General features: G+C 39.1%; 1 non-coding gene across 1 annotated transcript; it reads left to right on the top strand.

The window, feature by feature from the left end:
* The first annotated feature begins 10633 nt into the window (after nucleotides 1-10633).
* Nucleotides 10634-10740, top strand: LOC128284566 (small nucleolar RNA R71). The gene has a single exon (XR_008274990.1). It is a non-coding gene; the product is annotated as a small nucleolar RNA R71 (small nucleolar RNA).
* Nucleotides 10741-20786: the final 10046 nt, after the last annotated feature.

Raw genomic sequence — 20786 nt, 5'->3', positions numbered from 1 at the left:
GGCCTTAATCATCCATCAAACATGACACAAATTATGGCCACCTTATCAAAATTAAAGTTTCTAAGACTCGTGGCTATAGGTTCTAGCATCCCACTCGACGACCACATAGGCCATTTTCACATGGCTTAAAGTTTACAACCCACAGTTCAACAAAATATAATAGCCTATACATGCCAAATGTTCTTCAACAACGAAGACAATACCAAAATATTTCAGCCGGTGTGATGACTTCAACGACGGTTCCGAGCACGCAACAATACGAGTCCAAGAGACCTAAAATGGGTGACAAGAAAACACCGAGTGAGTTTATAACTCAGTAAGTCATAAGCACTTTACAATTATCCATTAGCTAAATTCATCACAAAGTGAAACAATGAAACAAGGCTAGGTACTTCATCCATATCGAACTATACCATAATTCCTCGGACCTTTCGGTTCAATCTCATACCAAGCCATACATCCACATTTCATATTTATACGATAAGATATTTGAGGCATTTTCACACACTAACTCATTTTCACCACAATCACACAATTGCAATCATCACATAGATTTAAAGCTTACCAAGCTCAACCCCGAGCATGAACATATTGCCTATTCGTCATGAGCTCAAGGTACTTACCCGATTCGCTGCCCGGGATTAACTCGATAATGTCGCACACTCAGTGCCAATTGTAATACAAGAGCATATAGTGAATCCGCACACTTAGTGCTATAGAATCAAACTCTCACACTTAGTGCTGTACAATTTTAAACCCGCACACTTAGTGCCAATCTTGTCACCGTGTCCATTTATACCCGCACACTTAGTGCCGTGACCAATACCTTATGCATTTTGCTGCCTTTACACATTCAACAATGGCATCATTCCATACACATACATTTTCATTTACACATCAATTCATTAAACACAATTGCATATATATTATGATCATTTAAATCAATACCAAATATATGCTTAATGACTTACCTCGGATGTTGTCGCACGTTTTCAATGGCTATTCAATTACTTTGTCTTTCCCTTGTCCAACTTTGATCCTTTGAGTTCTTGAGCTAGTTCACACAAATTTAACTTATTAAAACCTCATTATGCTAGCTTATGGCGAATATGACAAGGAGTTTAAATGGTCATATGGCCACCCTTTTGCTTGGATACACATTGGTCATGCACATTTTATATTACATCAAGCAATTCAATACAATTCATTCAAGCATCAAGGAAAAGCTAAGGCCCTCAATAGGCTACCTAAGGCGAATATACACATCAACATATGTATTCGTTCATGTGGCCAAACATACACATTCATGTTAAGGCCGATTTCCACACTTGATACATTCAACAAGTAAGGTCGCTTGTATCGACTTAACACCAATTTGATTCAAGTTCACAACTAGGCTAGTATGCATATATACACTAGTAAATCAAACACTAACATTTGTTCTTCACCTTACTAGCACTTCTCATTCAAATGACATGAACAACGAACATAGTTTCCTTTTATTTCCTACCATGGCCAAATGCCATACAACACCATACCATGCATCATTACAAGCTTTACCTTTAGCATGCAAATAACATCCACAAATCCACCTTAGTTGAACCTTGACTCATCTTCATGCCTCACCACCACAACATCAAACATCAAACATCAATGATACCAAGAAGACAACACACATGGCGAATATCATCCCCATTTCATGGTAAAGGTTTAGACCATGGGTTAGGTGGAACTCAAACTATCAACTAAAACATGCATAAATCTCATGGATAACATCAACATACCTTAGTCTAGCAAACTCCCATGGCTGATTTTCTTCTTAGTACATTCGCCAAGCAAGGAGAAAATGAGAGAATGAACACTTTTTTTTCTTTCTTTCTTTGTTTTTGTTTCTCTCATGTACTGCAAGGGGAAAGCATCCACACTCTTTTTTTTTTTGTTATCATCATTTTCTTTTTCCATTTCTTTAATGCTAACTTTCTTAATTTATTGTTTCCTACATGCATCACTAGTCTAACATGTTGGAGACATGTTTCCACCCATAGTATGGCCAGCCATCATGCTTCATTTTGGCTAATTTGACATGCAAGGACAACACTTTCCCACATGTATTAATAGGCCACCTTACATTTGCCTAGCACATTTCTAAATTTTCTCACATAAGTCCTATTTGATAAAAATTCACTTACAATTAACAAAATCCAAACATGAAATTTTCACACATGCATATATACATATAATGAGCATCAATTATGATGGTTAATTATTATTATGACTCGGTTTAGTGGTCCCGAAACCACTTTCCGACTAGGGTCAATTTAGGGATGTCACAACTCTTCCCCACTTAAGAAATTTTCGTCCCCGAAAATCTTACCGGTAAATAGGCTCGGGTATCGCTCTTTCATAGAGTCCTCAAGTTCCCAAGTGGCTTCTTCCATTCCGTGTTTATGCCACAACACCTTCACTAACGGGATTTTCCTATTGCGCAACTCTTTTACTTCACGCCTCATAATGCGAACCGGTTCCTCTTCATAGCTCAAATTAGGTGAATCTCAATCTCGGATGGAGCAATTACGTGCGATGGATCGAGACCTATATCGTTGAAGCATCGAGACATGAAAACGTTGTGAATCCTTTCGAGCTCAGGGGGCAAAATTAATCGATATGCGACTGGCCCAACTCGTTCGGATACTTCATATGGCCCGATGAACCTCGGACTCAATTTGCCCTTACGACCAAATCTAAGCACCTTCTTCCAAGGTGAAACTTTGAGAAAGACCTTGTCTCCAACCTGATATTCAATATCTTTTCTTTTCAAATCCGCATACGACTTTTGGCGATCCGGCGACTTTCAAACTTTCACGAATTACTCGAACTTTTGCTCGGCATCCTTAACCAAATCAACCCGAAGAATTTACCTTCACTAAGTTCGGTCCGAATAATGGGGTACGGCATTTACGATCGTATAAAGCCTCGTAAGCGCCATCTTAATACTTGATTGAAAGCTATTGTTGTAGCGAATTCAATCAAAGGCGATACCGTTCCCATGAACCACTAAACTCAAGGATACAACATCTCAACATATCCTCGAGTATTTGAATTATCCGTTCGGATTGACCATCGGTTTGGGGGTGAAAGGCGGTCTGAAATGCAACTTGGTACCCAAAGCTTCTTGCAACTTCTTCCAAAATCGCGAGGTAAATCTCGGATCTTTATCCGACACGATGGAAATAGGCACCCGTGTAATCTCACAATCGAGAAACGTACAATTGGCTAGTTTGTCCATTGAAAAATCCGTGACGACGGGATAAAGTGAGCCGACTTAGTCGATCTATCGACAACGACCCAAATCGCATCCTTCTTACTCACGACAATGGCGGTCCGGATACAAAGTCCATTGTGACTCGATCCCATTTCCACTCGGGTATCGTGATCGGTGAAGTAATCTGAAGGCACTTGATGTTCCGCTTTCACTTGTTGACATATTAAACATCTCGAAACAAAATCGAGATGTCTCGTTTCATACCATGCCACCAAAACCGACATTTCAAATCGTTGTACATCTTCGTACTCCCCGGGTGGATTGCCCTTCGGCTACAATGGGCTTCGTTCAAAATTATTGGAATAAGTTCAATTCTTTGGAACACACAGACGACTTCGAACCTCAAACAATCGTCATCATCGATTTGAAATTCGAGTCCTTGTTCGAACACACTCATCCCGTTTTGCAACCAACTCATCGTCGACTTTCTCGAGCTTCACGAATTTGACGTATCAATAATGGTTTGGCTTTCAATTCAGCTACTAACACATTGTCGGGTAGGATAGACAAGTGTACATTCATCGTCATAAAGCAAGCGGTGATTTCGGCTTAAGGCATCCGCAACCACATTAGCCCTTCCGGTGATAATCAATGACGAGCTCATAATCTTTTAACAACTCGAGCCATCGCCTTTGTCGCAGATTTAAGTCTCTTTGGGTCATCAAATATTTGAGACTTTTGTGATCCGAATACACATGGCACTTCTCACCAAATAAGTAATGTCGCCATATCTTTAAGGCGAATACGATGGCGACCAATTCGAGATCATGAGTCGGATAATTTTTCTCATGTGGCTTTAATTGTCTCGCGCGATAGGCCACAACTTCGCCCTTCTTGCATCAATATGCAACCCAACCCAAGTAGGGATGCGTCACTATAAATGACAAACTCTTTGCCCGATTCGGGTTGCACTAGAATTGGGGCTTGATCAAATAAGCTTTCAGTTGATCGAAACTTTTCGACATTTCTCCGTCCATTCGAACTTAACATCGTTTTGGAGTAACCGTCATTGGCGTGGCTATCGTCGAGAAACCTTTACAAATCGTCGGTAATAACCGCAAGCCCCAAAAGCTCTAACCGGTAACATTCCTTGGTGGTTTCCAATCGACTATGGCGAGATTTTGTTCGGGTCCACCACGACACCGTCGCGGACACCACGTGCCCCAAAAGCTAACCTCTTTCAACCAAAATTCACATTTCTTGAACTTTGCGTATAACTGCTTATCTCGTAAGATTTGCAACACTAGCCTCAGGTGTTTAGCATGTTCAGTTTCATCTCTCGAATAGACCAAAATGTCATCGATAAATACAACTACGAACCGATCCAAGTATGGCCTGAAAATTCTATTCATTAAATCCATAAACACTGCAGGGGCATTAGTGAGCCCAAACGGCATCACCAAGAATTCGTAGTGATCGTACCTCGTTTTAAAAGCGGTTTTGGGTATGTCCGATTCTCGGACCCTCAACTGATAGTACCCCGACCTCAAATTTATCTTTGAAAACACCGAGGCTCCCTTTAATTGATCAAACAAATCGTCAATTCGTGGCAATGGATATTTATTCTTTATCGTCACTTTATTGAGTTGACGATAGTCGATGCACAACCTCATGGTTCCGTCCTTCTTCTTCACAAACAATACAGTGCGCCCATGGAGAAAAACTCGGTCGGCGAAACCTCTATCCGTCAATTCTTGCAATTGAACCTTCAATTCCTTTAATTCCGTTAATGCCATACGACACGGGGCTATTGAAATCGGCGTAGTACCGGTACAACCGATGTCAATTCCACTTCTCGAACCGGTGGCAATCCGGTAACTCCTCAGGAAAAACATCTGAATACTCACAAACCACTGGTACCGATTCGAGTTTCCTTTCCGTCTCTTTACTTCCAAACACATACGCAAGGTATGTTTCACACCCCTTTTTCACATACCTCCAAGCGGTCATAGAAGATATTATCATTGGCGCTCCTTTTAAATCGAGAGACTCGACTCGGACTACCTCATTATTTGCACTCCTCAAATCAATGGTTTTCCTTTTGCATCCACCATCATGATCATGTACGGTCACCAATCCATACCAAGAATAACATTGAATTCATGAAATGGTAGAAGCATCAGATCGGCCGGAAAATAGGATTCTCGAATTATTAGGGGGCATCTCTTGCACACTTTATCAACGAGCACGTATTGACCCAAAGGGTTTGACACTGAATTACGAACTCGATGAGACTAAGCGGTAGAGTCTTCTTTGGATGCTAAGGTTTCACATACATATGAGTGAGTAGAGCGGGGTCAATCAATGCAATCACAGTAGTATCAAAGAGAGTAAAAGTACCGGTGATAACGTCGGGAGGATGCCTCCTCTCGTCGCTGATGGCATATGCTCTAGCAGAGCACGGGTCTCGGATCGGACAGCCGTATTAGAGGCTCCTCTCGATTACCACCCCTACCTCCAGAGATTCTCGGGGCCTACCTCCACCGTCGTTCCACTAGGTCTTGCACCTTGCGTCTTATTCCTCTCATCTAGCTCGTGCAATCTCTAATGAAGTGGTCCTTGAACCGCATCCATAACAGCCCTATTATGCAGACTTACCCCAACATTCACCTAGGTGTCGTCTTCCACATTGGGGGCATTCAGGTCTCTCTTGACGATTATTGCCCACACTAGCTACTGAAGTAGCTCGGAGTCCGTCAATGGTCGGGCTCTAATGGAAATTCCCATGATCGTCCTCGACTTCTTGGTGTCCTCCCCGAACCTCTTTACAGCCGAGAACGAGCTTTACTCGTCGATCTTTTACGGTAATCTCTTGCTTCAAATTCAGCCTTCTTCTTCTCCTTCCCAAGTTCTTCCGCCTTGCGAGCTCGTTCGACTAGTGTCACGAACTCCTTTATCTCCAAAATTCCCACTAGTAACTTTAACTCTTCATTCAATCCTTCTTCAAATCTTTTGCACATCGCAACCTCATCAGCCACACACTCCGAGCATACCGACTAAGTCTTACGAACTCATGTTTGTATTGAGATACGGTCATCGGCCTTACTTGAGTTCCAAGAATTCCTTACGCTTCGATCGATGAACCGTTGACTAATGTATTTCTTTCAAATTGGATTGAAAGAAATCCCAAGTAACTCGTTCATTTGGGACTATGGAAATTAAAGTCCTCCACCAATAGTAAGTGAGTCTCATAACAAGGATATAGCACACTTAAGACATTCATCGGTGTGCATGATAGTTCATCTAACACTCTAATGGTGTTATCGAGCGAACTCGGCCTTTTCGGCATCATCAAGAACTATGGCCTTGAACTCCTCCCCACGCTTCCTAATCAAGTCCACGGTGGTTTACTCACCTCACGGATCGATGAATTGGAGGCATTGCGGGCTCTTGGGGTGGAGTATTTAAATTCGGGAATGGTTGGACAGCCGGGTTGGTTCGGGCATATTGCGCGACCCACTCATTCATCATGGTGAAGAAGGCTTGTTTCGCCTTCATTTTCATTATTCGCGGATGATCGAGGCTCAACAGGCGGTGTCCCTTGCGCAGAGCAGCCGCTACACTTTCAACGTCATCCGCCAAGGGTCTCTCTACCCCGGGTTCCATTGCTAATCAAAACAAAAATTTCAACCGTCAGAAGTCATCACATTATTAAGCACTAACAATTTGGCATGTATAGCTAGACTCACACGCGCTATGGTAGTCCTAGAACCGACTAAACCATAGCTCTGATACCAATAAAATGGAACACCCCGAACCCGTGACCGTCGCCGGTGTCGGACACGAGGGGTTAATGGGCCAAATCTTCTCAAGGTACCAACCAATTTGGCATTTCCAGACAGGCTGGAAAACTGTGTCACTGTCGCCATAAAAATCATATCTCGAGTTTCAAAACTCGGAAACTGATTCTGTAAAATTTCCCTGAATTTGGACTCATATATCTATCCATGGATTTATTTCTAGAATTTTTGGTTGGGCCAATTGGTACAGTTTATTAGTTAAAGTCACCAATGTTACAGGAGTCGACTACACTGACCTTCGCGCGTTAAAACTTTAATATCTCTCTGTACAGGGATTTAATACTGGTTCCGTTTGTTTCTAATGAAACTAGACTCAAAATGGAATCTGCACATCTAAGGCATGACTTCTAATTCTTTCTGGATAATTTATAGTAAATTTTCAAAGTCACGACAGGGGACCCAGAAACCGTTCTGGCCCTGCCTCACGAGAACTTTAATATCTCTCAATATACTGCTCATATGGTCGTTTCGTTCCATCCATATTAAACTAGATTCATCAAAGTTCAATTGCATAATTTATTCACTATTTAATTCTACTTCTACTATTTTTAGTGATTTTTCAATCTCACCTCACTGCTGCTGTCCGCAACAGTTACTGCATGAGACTATGCCAATTTCATGAATCTTTCCTTGGCCTTAATCATCCATCAAACATGACACAAATTATGGCCACCTTATCAAAATTAAAGTTTCTAAGACTCGTGGCTATAGGTTCTAGCATCCCACTCGACGACCACATAGGCCATTTTCACATGGCTTAAAGTTTACAACCCACAGTTCAACAAAATATAATAGCCTATACATGCCAAATGTTCTTCAACAACGAAGACAATACCAAAATATTTCAGCCGGTGTGATGACTTCAACGACGGTTCGAAAGCACGCAACAATACGAGTCCAAGAGACCTAAAATGGGTGACAAGAAAACACCGAGTGAGTTTATAACTCAGTAAGTCATAAGCACTTTACAATTATCCATTAGCTAAATTCATCACAAAGTGAAACAATGAAACAAGGCTAGGTACTTCATCCATATCGAACTATACCATAATTCCTCGGACCTTTCGGTTCAATCTCATACCAAGCCATACATCCACATTTCATATTTATACGATAAGATATTTGAGGCATTTTCACACACTAACTCATTTTCACCACAATCACACAATTGCAATCATCACATAGATTTAAAGCTTACCAAGCTCAACCCCGAGCATGAACATATTGCCTATTCGTCATGAGCTCAAGGTACTTACCCGATTCGCTGCCCGGGATTAACTCGATAATGTCGCACACTCAGTGCCAATTGTAATACAAGAGCATATAGTGAATCCGCACACTTAGTGCTATAGAATCAAACTCTCACACTTAGTGCTGTACAATTTTAAACCCGCACACTTAGTGCCAATCTTGTCACCGTGTCCATTTATACCCGCACACTTAGTGCCGTGACCAATACCTTATGCATTTTGCTGCCTTTACACATTCAACAATGGCATCATTCCATACACATACATTTTCATTTACACATCAATTCATTAAACACAATTGCATATATATTATGATCATTTAAATCAATACCAAATATATGCTTAATGACTTACCTCGGATGTTGTCGCATCGCTTTCAATGGCTATTCAATTACTTTGTCTTTCCCTTGTCCAACTTTGATCCTTTGAGTTCTTGAGCTAGTTCACACAAATTTAACTTATTAAAACCTCATTATGCTAGCTTATGGCGAATATGACAAGGAGTTTAAATGGTCATATGGCCACCCTTTTGCTTGGATACACATTGGTCATGCACATTTTATATTACATCAAGCAATTCAATACAATTCATTCAAGCATCAAGGAAAAGCTAAGGCCCTCAATAGGCTACCTAAGGCCGAATATACACATCAACATATGTATTCGTTCATGTGGCCGAACATACACATTCATGTTAAGGCCGATTTCCACACTTGATACATTCAACAAGTAAGGTCGCTTGTATCGACTTAACACCAATTTGATTCAAGTTCACAACTAGGCTAGTATGCATATATACACTAGTAAATCAAACACTAACATTTGTTCTTCACCTTACTAGCACTTCTCATTCAAATGACATGAACAACGAACATAGTTTCCTTTTATTTCCTACCATGGCCAAATGCCATACAACACCATACCATGCATCATTACAAGCTTTACCTTTAGCATGCAAATAACATCCACAAATCCACCTTAGTTGAACCTTGACTCATCTTCATGCCTCACCACCACAACATCAAACATCAAACATCAATGATACCAAGAAGACAACACCCATGGCCGAATATCATCCCCATTTCATGGTAAAGGTTTAGACCATGGGTTAGGTGGAACTCAAACTATCAACTAAAAACATGCATAAATCTCATGGATAACATCAACATACCTTAGTCTAGCAAACTCCCATGGCTGATTTTCTTCTTAGTACATTCGGCCAAGCAAGGAGAAAATGAGAGAATGAACACTTTTTTTTTTCTTTCTTTCTTTGTTTTTGTTTCTCTCATGTACGGCAAGGGGGGGGAAAGCATCCACACTCTTTTTTTTTTTTTGTTATCATCATTTTCTTTTTTCCATTTCTTTAATGCTAACTTTCTTAATTTATTGTTTCCTACATGCATCACTAGTCTAACATGTTGGAGACATGTTTCCACCCATAGTATGGCCGGCCATCATGCTTCATTTTGGCTAATTTGACATGCAAGGACAACACTTTCCCACATGTATTAATAGGCCACCTTACATTTGCCTAGCACATTTCTAAATTTTCTCACATAAGTCCTATTTGATAAAAATTCACTTACAATTAACAAAATCCAAACATGAAATTTTCACACATGCATATATACATATAATGAGCATCAATTATGATGGTTAATTATTATTATGACTCGGTTTAGTGGTCCCGAAACCACTTTCCGACTAGGGTCAATTTAGGGATGTCACAACTCTAGTCGGTTGAATATTAGACCCCATGCAGCATGGTCATTTCCCATGGACCATTGTTGTAATGGTGGAGGTTAGCAAGGAGGATTTTTTTGGGTTTGTTCTTGATTTTCACCTCATTGATTACCTCCCTACTTGAGGTTAGGATGACCCCTCCAATCGGGATTGTGGTATTTGAATAGGGATCTCGATCCTTATTGCTTATATAGCTCGTCTTCTCTTTTTGGTTCTCCAAATGTGGCTCTGCTCTCGTTTGCTTGACAGGTGTCTCCTAATGGTTAAGCTTTTCAAGGATTTGTTGAATTTGATCATTGTCATTCTCTTCATTTATCGCTTTTTTCTTTAGAGGCTTAGATTTGTGCATAAACCTATCATTGGGCCACATGTACGAATTCATGGCCATGTCCACTATTATTTTATAAGCCCATTCGTACGTATGGAACATGAGAGATCTGTTGGATGCTCTATCTAGGCTGGACTTAATATGTCTGTCAACACCGTTATAAAAAAACTGTATTGGGAGCCATGCTTGCGATCCACAATGGGGGCACTTTTATAGCATCATCTTGAATTGTTCCTACGCCTCGTATAAGGATTCACCTTCGTATTGATTGAAATTGGTGATTTCTCACCTCAAATGAATGGTTCGACTAAAAGGGAAATATTTATAGAGGAATTTTTTCGCTAAGTTGCTCCATGCGGTGATGGAACCCAGCTCTAGTGAGTCTAACCAATTGGCCATATTATCTCACAACAAGGATGGGAATAATCAAAGACGCACAGCATCATTGGATACCTTATTATACTTAAATGTCTTACATAGTTGAAGAAATCACTTTAACTACTGATCCAGATCTTCAACCATGTTTCCTTTAAACTGAAGCATATTTTGGATCATTTGAATCATGTCTGTCTTTATTTTAAAATTATTTGCATTAATTGTCAGCCTTTCTATGCTTCCTCACACTGTGTCTAGTGGAGGTAGAGCGTACTTGAGCAATGTCCACTGAGCCTTTGGGACTTCACACTAATTTTTTCTATGTTGCCCTCATGGCTGTAACGCGTAGGTTTGTGCAAGTGTACAAGTCATTTTCAAGTAATAAGTAAGTATCGAGTTATCATCTCCACAGGGACTGTATTTGTGTTAAATCACTTAATTGTAGAATTATACTAACAACTTGGTAAATAAAAACACAATATGGTTGAGAGGTGATGATAAAAATTAAACTAAATGCAATGATTCCTAATGCAAAATATCCTAAGTATGCAAACTATATGAATGAAATAGATTTTAGCAAAATTAAACACAATTTGGAACAATTATAACATAAATAAACTAGGACAATTACTTTAATTAAACTCAATTTATTATCAACATGCTTAATAAAATTCGGAAAAACATTCCATGGCAACTCAATCTTTCATGAGTTTGGAAACCACATTAGGTCCTTTCAGAATCCTTTACTTAGTAAATACGCATTTTACTGATCCTTATTTACTAAGGGTTTCTTAGCATTTGTGTGAGGTAACAGGGACGTGTTAGGTTTGAAATAGTTTAATCACACAAATCTAGAAACTATGTAGATAATAGAGCTTGGTTAGAGTTGTTATGCAGCCTGCAATTTAATCGTGTTAGGATCTAAATTGAGCATGCACATTCCAATTATGTCTCCACTAGCCGTCATCTGGTTAGGATTGCTCAGCTAATTCAGGGGCATTTCAATCACGTATGAATGAAATACAAACTTGATGTTAATTGAAAACATGATCGATTGAGGCACAAACATTATAAGCATGAATCAAATAAATATTATTTAATCAAAGCAATCATCTTAGCTTAAATAAAATTAAGCTAAAATTGTTGTAAACAAGAACAAAGAGCACATAGCAAACATTTTAGATTAAATTAAAGAAAAGAAAGATTAAACCCAAATCAAAGTGGCTGTCACCCAAAACTCTAATTGATGAGGCTCCTTAATGGTCACTGTACTAACTAAAATTTGACTAAGGCAAGCGCACCTATCGAACAGTAGTATAGTTATGGTGAGAACGGAAATATCATATCCACAAAGACTAAAAGTACTAGTAATTACTATCTTTTTATTATCTAGCCTAAGAATTGAAGGGATGTTTTCTAAACAAAACTTAATTATCTAATTAACTAAGAATGCGACAGAAATAAAAGTTGGAAAATATTCTTTGGAAAACCGATGGAGAAGACAATACCCAAGGAAGAATCCACCTAGACTTCACTTATTACTTCTGAATTAGACGATTTATTCACTTGACTCAATTCGTAGAAATCCCTAATATATGTTGTTATCTCTCTCGAGACTAAAAATAATTGACTCTAGGTTGATTAATCGAAATCTCTTTCTAATTAAAACCCCTATTGTCGCATTAACTTGACCTATGGATTCCCTTATTAGATTTGACTCTAATCCGACAGATTTGTGCCGTCCTATCTCTAGGATTAAATGCAACTCCGCTTAATTATAGAGGATCTACCCTTAAACAGGGACTTTTGCTCCACTGAATAAGCACGTCAAAACCTGAAATAATATCTTGAAATATTAAAACAAGGATTAAATCTCACAATTAAGAATAAGAACAAGTATTTATCATATAATTCAAATAGTAATAAGATCCATCTTAGGCTTCAACTTCCCTAGGTATTTAGGGAATTTAGTTGATAACAATAGAGGAAAACATCTCAAAATTGGGACAACAACAAAACATAAAGAAACCCAAAGAACTTCTAAGGAAATTGAATGGAGATCTTTAGTCTTGAAGGAGGTCTTGCTTTCGAGCTGATTTTAATGGCTATCCTTGAGTATTTTCTACCTTCTACTCTCCGTGTCCCCTTTGATCCTCCTCTAGGGTGTTTTTATAGACTTTGGAATGCCCAAAATAACCCAAAATTAGCCTTTTCCGAATAGAATTAGACTTAGGCTCGACAGGGACACAGCCATGTGCATTTCTGAGTTAGTTTAATGTCTACATGGCCATGACCATGGGTGAGTCAACTACCCATGTGTCACACACGGGCGTGTGGAAGTGCCTAAGCCTTGTGAAACATTGAATTAAGCCCAATTTGTCTGTTTTTGGCCCATTTCTTTCTCTTTTTGTTATCCGAAGCTTTCCTGAGTATAAAACATGAAATTAAAGGATTAAGAGCATCAAATATCCCCACACTTAAGAATTTGCCTGTCCTCAAGCAAAATTCTCAACTCACAATTAAAATTAATTCTTTTTAACTTATAATTTTCATCAATAATGTTTCGAAGTAATCCACAGATAATCACAGATTGAGAATTCAACTAAAAGAACATAAAAGTTTCAAACAATCCAAGTTGAACATTTTAATCATAAAATCATAGCTATCCCTCTTTATCTAAGTAATCACCTTTAATTCCAAATTGAAAAGAGTTGACATCCTCACTAAAGATTCACTCAAATCACTCGAAGTGTTTAAGGTTCAATAATTAAGCACTCAATAGTCAAACATGAAAAGTTATTACCATAGGCTTGCATGAAAATCAAATCTCCACTACTATAAATGAGATGATACTTGAATCAAAAGGCCTTTAATAGGGTTGTAATAGGTCTTGGGTTAAAGATGTAGATAAAGGCTGAAAAAGAGGGTTAGAATCGAGATTAATTTAATAAATTACCCAACTTAGAAGAATAAAGCTAATTACTGAATTAAAAACAGCTGCCAGAACTAAAACTTTCTAAGATGAAATGAGCTTGCCCTCAATATAATAAGTTTAACTTATCCAAGCTTTTTTTTTAAGAATAAGAACAAGTACAATAATGGAAAGTACATAATAAGAAATAATTCAACAACTGGAATGAATAAACATAGTTAGGTAACTAATCAAATCAAATCTCGATAAAAAAGAGTCAATGAAAAGGGAGAAATTCTTAACGAATAAAAAAGGGTTAAGTTGTGGGTTAACATTAAGGGGAAAATCAAGAAAACAATGGATAAGGCTCAAAGAGGTTCACTAAGGGTCAATTATGTGGGTAGGCTTTTTATAGGGTAAATGGGTTAAAACCTAAGTGCCTTTATCATTTTAGTATATCAAATCAAAGGTGTGGTCTCGACATGTATGATCGATGCAAGTTCTATAATAGAAAATCAATATTGACACACTCATAACCAATAAAATAAGTGAGCAAGGGAGATATATGTTCTAAAAGGCTTAAAATCTCGTGAAAATTATAGGTATTTGATCTCAATCCTATAAACTTAGAATTTCAAGATAATACCTTAATTTAAGGAAACAACCTAGCAATTTTAATACTCAAAAGTCAACTTATCATGCTTGATTCTCTACTGCCTTAAAGTTAGATGATCAATGCACAATTACCTATATTTTGATCCAAAACATATCAATAAAAATCATGAATTAATCAAAATTCATTCTAATAGTGATATGAAAAAAATTACTTGGGGATTAGACAAAATTCAAGGGTTTTCTGATAATGATATGACTAACCTCCCCACACTTAAGATGTACATTGCCCTCAATGTACAAATATAGATGATGACAATATAAGCATAGTATCATAGAAGAGGGGAAAAGTGAAACTGCCCTAAATTTGGATGTAGTCCTTGAAAGAGCTGAAGCGGGTTTAGAGACATTGAAAGTGATGTGTATGTGACATGTAGACATAGGTGAAGGTGGTGGTAGAGGTTGGGCTCCACAATCACAGTGCCCAGCGAAGAGGTTATCATGATGGTCGGTGTCATGGTGGCTATGGTCGTGGTCGAGCAGGACATGGCAGTCGTGAATTACCTATCCCTATAGGACTGTTTGTGTATTCCTGAGTATCACTAATTGACTAAACATTTTGAAACTGCGATATTATCAATAATGGTTTAGGGTGTTATATTAATAGGGTCGTTATGGTTACTCATAGAGAAACAACCATAAATTTGAGATATTCAAAATATACTAATCAAAGTCTTTTTAAAACATAAAAACTGGAAATAGAAATAAATATAAAAGAAAAATAAAAACAAAAGGAAAAGCAAAATAAAGTAGAAATAAATGGATTTAAAAGTCCTCGTCGGCAGCTGGATCGTGAGGTGGTAGTCCTAGAGGAGAAATGTGGAAATGCTGACAAATCTACTGCAGAGTTGCCTCTATGTTGTCGAATCACTGAGTGCAATATTGCTCAAATCGATCCAGGTGGGCAAAAAATTCTGTCAATAAAGCAGCTGCATCAACTGGTCGGTGACTCGGCAATGGCTGAGTAAGTGGGTCCTCGTGAAATGAAGGGATATCTTCAAGAATATCCTCAGGTTCATCCTCATCGGTGGCTCTTGCTAGTTGATTTTGAGGAGGATCGAACCCACGACAATGCTCTATCATCCTCATATGGAGCATACTTTGGATGTCTTGTGGGGACATCTGGCCAATAAGTGTGAGCGATGAGGACTACACTGATGTGTTTAGGAGCCCAAAGTATCAAGCTAGTCGAGTCACGTAAGGGCCGATGCTGATGACTCCCTTTTGGTGTTGTTCAGTCTGATGGTGAAAGGCAAGGGCGATGAAGTATGCGAGATCGAAAATATGCCTTTGCCTCATACTCCATAGAAAGTAGGCGTCATGTGTGTTAACGACGCAAGTGTTCTCTCGTCGCCCTGTTAAAGTGTGGGCTAAAAGGGCGTGGAGGTAGCACAATGCCGGAGAGAGAGCCGATGCCTTGGAGTGGCTGGGATCATAGATGCCGGTAGTAGGTATGAGGGCTGCCCAATAAGAGGAAGGTGCATAATGGATGTGATGGTGGAGATGAGGAAAATTGTCGTCCTCCATAAATTCTTCTGTATAAAGTTCCAGGGCCACTCCAAATTCTAGGACACTCAATTGTTGCACTAGATTGTCGAGACTAAACTGGACTGTGCCTGGGTCATCATTCTTTGCCATAACCGAAAGCAACTGAAATGTCGAACAAAGTTCCAAGGTGAGTTCCAGGTATGTTGTGACAGCCCAAAATAGACCCTAGCCGGAATGTGGTTTCGGGACCACAAAACCGAGGCATAACAATAATTTAAAATTTATTTCGATGCCTATAATATGTGAGTATTCATGTATGACATTTTTTGATGATTGATTTAGTGTTATAAAGGTGAATTTCACTAGAAAGGACTTGTGTGAGAAAATTTAGAATTGAGATAGGCAAATGTGGAAGTGGCCTATTGATGCACACTAGGAAATGTTGTCCTTGCATGTCAAATTCCCAAATTTGACTATAGTGGCGGCCATGGTGATGAATATGGGCAAAGAAAACATGTTTCAAACATGTTTTGCTAGTGGTGCATGTTAGAAATAATAAAATAAGAGTATGAAAAAAAAAAGAAAAAAAAGTGTTCATCTTTCACCATTGCTCTTGGCCGAATGTCCTAAGGAAAGAAAAGAAAATTTTGCTCACCCATTTTTCACTTCTTGGCCGAAAATACTAAGGAAAAGGGGAGGATTTTTGCTTCATGCTTGGTTTGGAAGAGATCTAGAAGGAGATTTGGCTAAGTTTGCATCAAGATTAAGGTATGTATGAGGTTGTGTTAGGGGTTTCATGCATGTCTTGGTTGCTAACTTGATGTGCATGTTAGCCATGGCTCAAATCTTTGTTATGCCATGGAAATGGTATTTGGCCAAAGTTGTTATGGTGTTAATGCCATTGCATGCTAAATATCAAGCTTGATAATGATTCATGTGATGGTAGATTGAGGGTTCTTAGATTTTCTTTTAGCATTTTTGAATGAGATACTAAGTTCTTTGTTTAACCATGACCAAATTGAAACGGTATGGTGTTGTGGTATTCGGCCATGTTGTATCCATAAATATGATTCATGCATGTTGTATGGTGAGTAAGATTTAAGCTTTGGATATGTGTGTATATTTGGATATAAGCCACTTGAGAATTCGGCCATTGCACCTACATGAATATATGTTTGCACATGATGAATTGGTATGACATGTATACTATTTTGAGGTGTCTATTTGCTTGTGATGTTGTTTCGGTTATGAAATAAATGAGAGATGTGTATAGAACTACAATATGTAATGCGTTAATTAGGAAAATGTATGCTGTTTTTTTGTGTAGTATAAGGTGTAAAATTTGCCTCCACATAGACATGCATATTCGCCAAAGGAAGTAGATTGGTGTGCATGTATTCGGTTAGAGGCAACCATATTGAAGCCTTATCTTGGCTTAGATTGTTGACCAAATGGGTAATAAGTGAGGATGGTTGCGAATATACAAATATACATATGCATGTGTAATTGAACTATAAATGTATAGCAAGATGATTAAACTAGTTTATTTATCTATTAAGCCCGAGAAGTTAAAGAAGGAGAAACAAGCAAGGGCAAAGCCAAGGACATCGAGTAGCCGGGTCGAAACCGTTATACTCAACACAAGGTAAGTCCTTAAGCACTTGTTGTGAGAACTCCTTGGATAGATATTTTCTGAGTGATTCTCCTATTTATTATTATGATTATATGTACAAATTGAATTTAGTAAGTTGCTTTACCATGATGAATTGACATAAGGCACAATGTGTGCAAAGACCATATGGCACTATGTGTGCGATTCACTATGGCACTATGTGTGCGATTTACTATGGCACTATGTGTGCGATTTACTATGGCACTATGTGTGCGATTTACTATGGCACTATGTGTGCGATTCACTATGGCACTATGTGTGCGATTCACTATGGCACTATGTGTGCGATTCACTATGGCACTATGTGTGCGATTTACTATGGCACTATGTGTGCGATTTACTATGGCACTATGTGTGCGATTTACTATGGCACTATGTGTGCGATTTACTATGGCACTATGTGTGCGATTCACTATGGCACTATGTGTGCGATTCACTATGGCACTATGTGTGCGATTCACTATGGCACTATGTGTGCGATTTACTATGGCACTATGTGTGCGATTTACTATGGCACTATGTGTGCAATTTGCTATGGCACTATGTGTGCGATTTGCTATAGTCACATTCGGTTGTGGAAATAAATTGTGCATGAACGAGGTAAGTGATTGAGTTACTAACTAAATATCGAAATTGGGATTGTACGGTGTACGCATAAAATTATCTAGTGCATTGTTGTTCCAACTTGAGGAAACGGATTCAAATCGATTGGGCTGACTTGTCGTTTGATTTGGTTGAAGGATTGGGCATGAGATCGAACCAAAATCTTAGAAATTGCAGTATAGTTTGATATGGCTGGAAACATCTATTTTGTATTATTTGATTATTCACTTATGATTGTTATTGTTGATGGTAGAGTAGTGCTTACGACTTACTGAGTTATGTACTCATTTGGTGTGCTTATTTGTTGTTTATTTAGGTTCTTGATCCATTTTGCGTGCTCGGGACTGTCATCGAAGTCATCACACCGTCTAGCGACTTTTTGGTATCTTCTTCTTAGATGGTTTAAGAAAACATTTCGCATGTATAGGCTATTATGTTTTGTTTGAACTCGGTATGTAAAATATTGCCTAGCCATGCGAAAATGGCTTATGAATGTTTTGAGCATAATGTTATAATTATTTGGTATGTATATGCTCATTAAGAGGCATGGAAGTGTTTGGCAATGACCAGCCATTAGAATGGGTCATCATGCTTATATTTTGGACCATATATGAAAAAGGGGTGGTTGAATCATAGAGACTATGTGTTAGAGAAAGTCTATCCTAGAATATGATGCTGGCAGCAACAGTGACGTGGATGTGAAAAATCACTAAAAATAGTAGGAATAGAATTAAATAGTGAATAAATTATGTTAATGAACCTTGATGAGTCTATTTTCATACGGAGGAAACGAAACGGTTATATGAGTTGTATGTTGAGAGATATTTGGGTTTTAGTGGAACGGGGCCAGAACGGTTTCTGGATTCCCTGCTCGGACTTTGAAAATTCATTATAAATTAACCAGAAATAATTAGGAGTCATACCATATATGTATGAATTCCTCTTTGAGTCTAGTTTCTATAGAAACAAACGGTACCAGTATTGAAGTCCTGCACAGGGAGTTATTTGAGTTGTAACGCGCGAAGGTCAGTGTAGTCGGCCCCTGTAACACGGGTGACTTTAACTAATAAACTGTACCAATTGGCCCAACCAAAATTCTAGAAAAAATCTGTAGACGGAAATGTGAGTCTAGTTCCAGAAAAAATTACAAAACTGATTTTCGAGTTCTAAAACTCAAGTTATGATTTTTGAAGCGACTAGTACACAGATTGGCAGCTTGTCTGGAACTTTTCAATAAGTGGTTTGAAGTCCGTTAACACCTCGTGTTTGACTCCGTGACGGTCTCGGTTCGGGTGTTACAATTTTATTGGTATCAGAGCCATGGTTTAGTCGGTTCTAGGACTACCATGGCACGTATGAGTCTAGCTATACATGCCTTAATGTTAATGTTTAAACGTGTGATGACTTCTGACGGTTAAAATGTTTTTTTTTTTTTTTGTTTTGATTAGTAAATGGATCCCGAAGTAGAGAGAACCTTGGCGGATGACGTCGAAAGTGTAGCGGCTGCTCCTGCACAAGGGACGCCGCTGTTGAACCTCGGTCATCTGCGAATAATCAAGGTGAGGGGCTAAACAAGCCTTCTTTACCATGATGAATGAGTGGGTCGCATAATATGCCCGAACTAATCCGCTGTCCAACAAATCCCGAATTTGAATAATCCACCCAAAGAGCCCGTAATGCCATCGATTCGACCACGTGAGGCTGAGTAAGCCACCTGTAGATTTGATTAGGAAGCGGGGCTGAAGAGTTCAGGCCGTAATTATCGATGATGCCGAAAGGGCCGAGTTTCGCTTGACAACACCATTCGGTGTTTGATGAACTATCATGCACACCGATGAATGTCTAAAGTGTGCTATATCCTTGTTGCGGGACTCAGCCTACTATTGGTGGAGGACCTTGATTTCCATAGTTCCAAACGAACGAGTTACTTGGGATTTCTTTCAAACGGAGTTTCGAAAGAAATATATTAGTCAACGGTTCATTGATCAAAAGCGTAAGGAATTCCTGGAACTCAAGCAAGGCCGCATGACAGTGTCTGGAATACGAACATGAGTTCGTAAGACTCGGTCGGTATGCCCGGGAGTGTGTGGCTGATGAGGTTGCTATGTGCAAGAGGTTCGAAGAAGGGTTGAATGAAGATCTAAGATTACTAGTGGGTATTTTGGAGATAAAAGAATTCGTAACACTAGTTGAACGAGCCTGCAAGGCGGAGGAACTTGGAAAGGAGAAGAAGAAGGCTGAATTTGAAGCTAGAGACTATCGCAAAAGATCGACGGGTAAAGCTCCGTTTTCGGCTGTAAAGAAGTTCAGGGAGGACACCAATAGATCGAGGACGACTGCGGGGATTTCCATTAGACCACGACCATTGACGGACTCCCGAGCTACTTCGGTAGCTAGTGTGGGCAATAACCGTCAAGAGAAATCTGAATGCCCCCAATGTGGGAGAAGACACATAGGTGAATGTTGGGGTAAGACTACCAATAAGGCTTGTTACGGATGCGGTTCGAAGGACCACCTCATTAGAGATTGCACGGGGCTCGATGAGAAGAATAGGATGCAAGGTGCGAGACCTAGTGGAATGATGACTAGAGGTAGACCACCAAGAATTTCGGAGGTAGGGGT

This window comes from Gossypium arboreum, chromosome 11 (assembly GCF_025698485.1).
Source record: "Gossypium arboreum isolate Shixiya-1 chromosome 11, ASM2569848v2, whole genome shotgun sequence".
NCBI classification, from domain to species: Eukaryota; Viridiplantae; Streptophyta; class Magnoliopsida; order Malvales; family Malvaceae; genus Gossypium; species Gossypium arboreum.
This window is presented reverse-complemented; position numbering and strand designations above follow the sequence as displayed.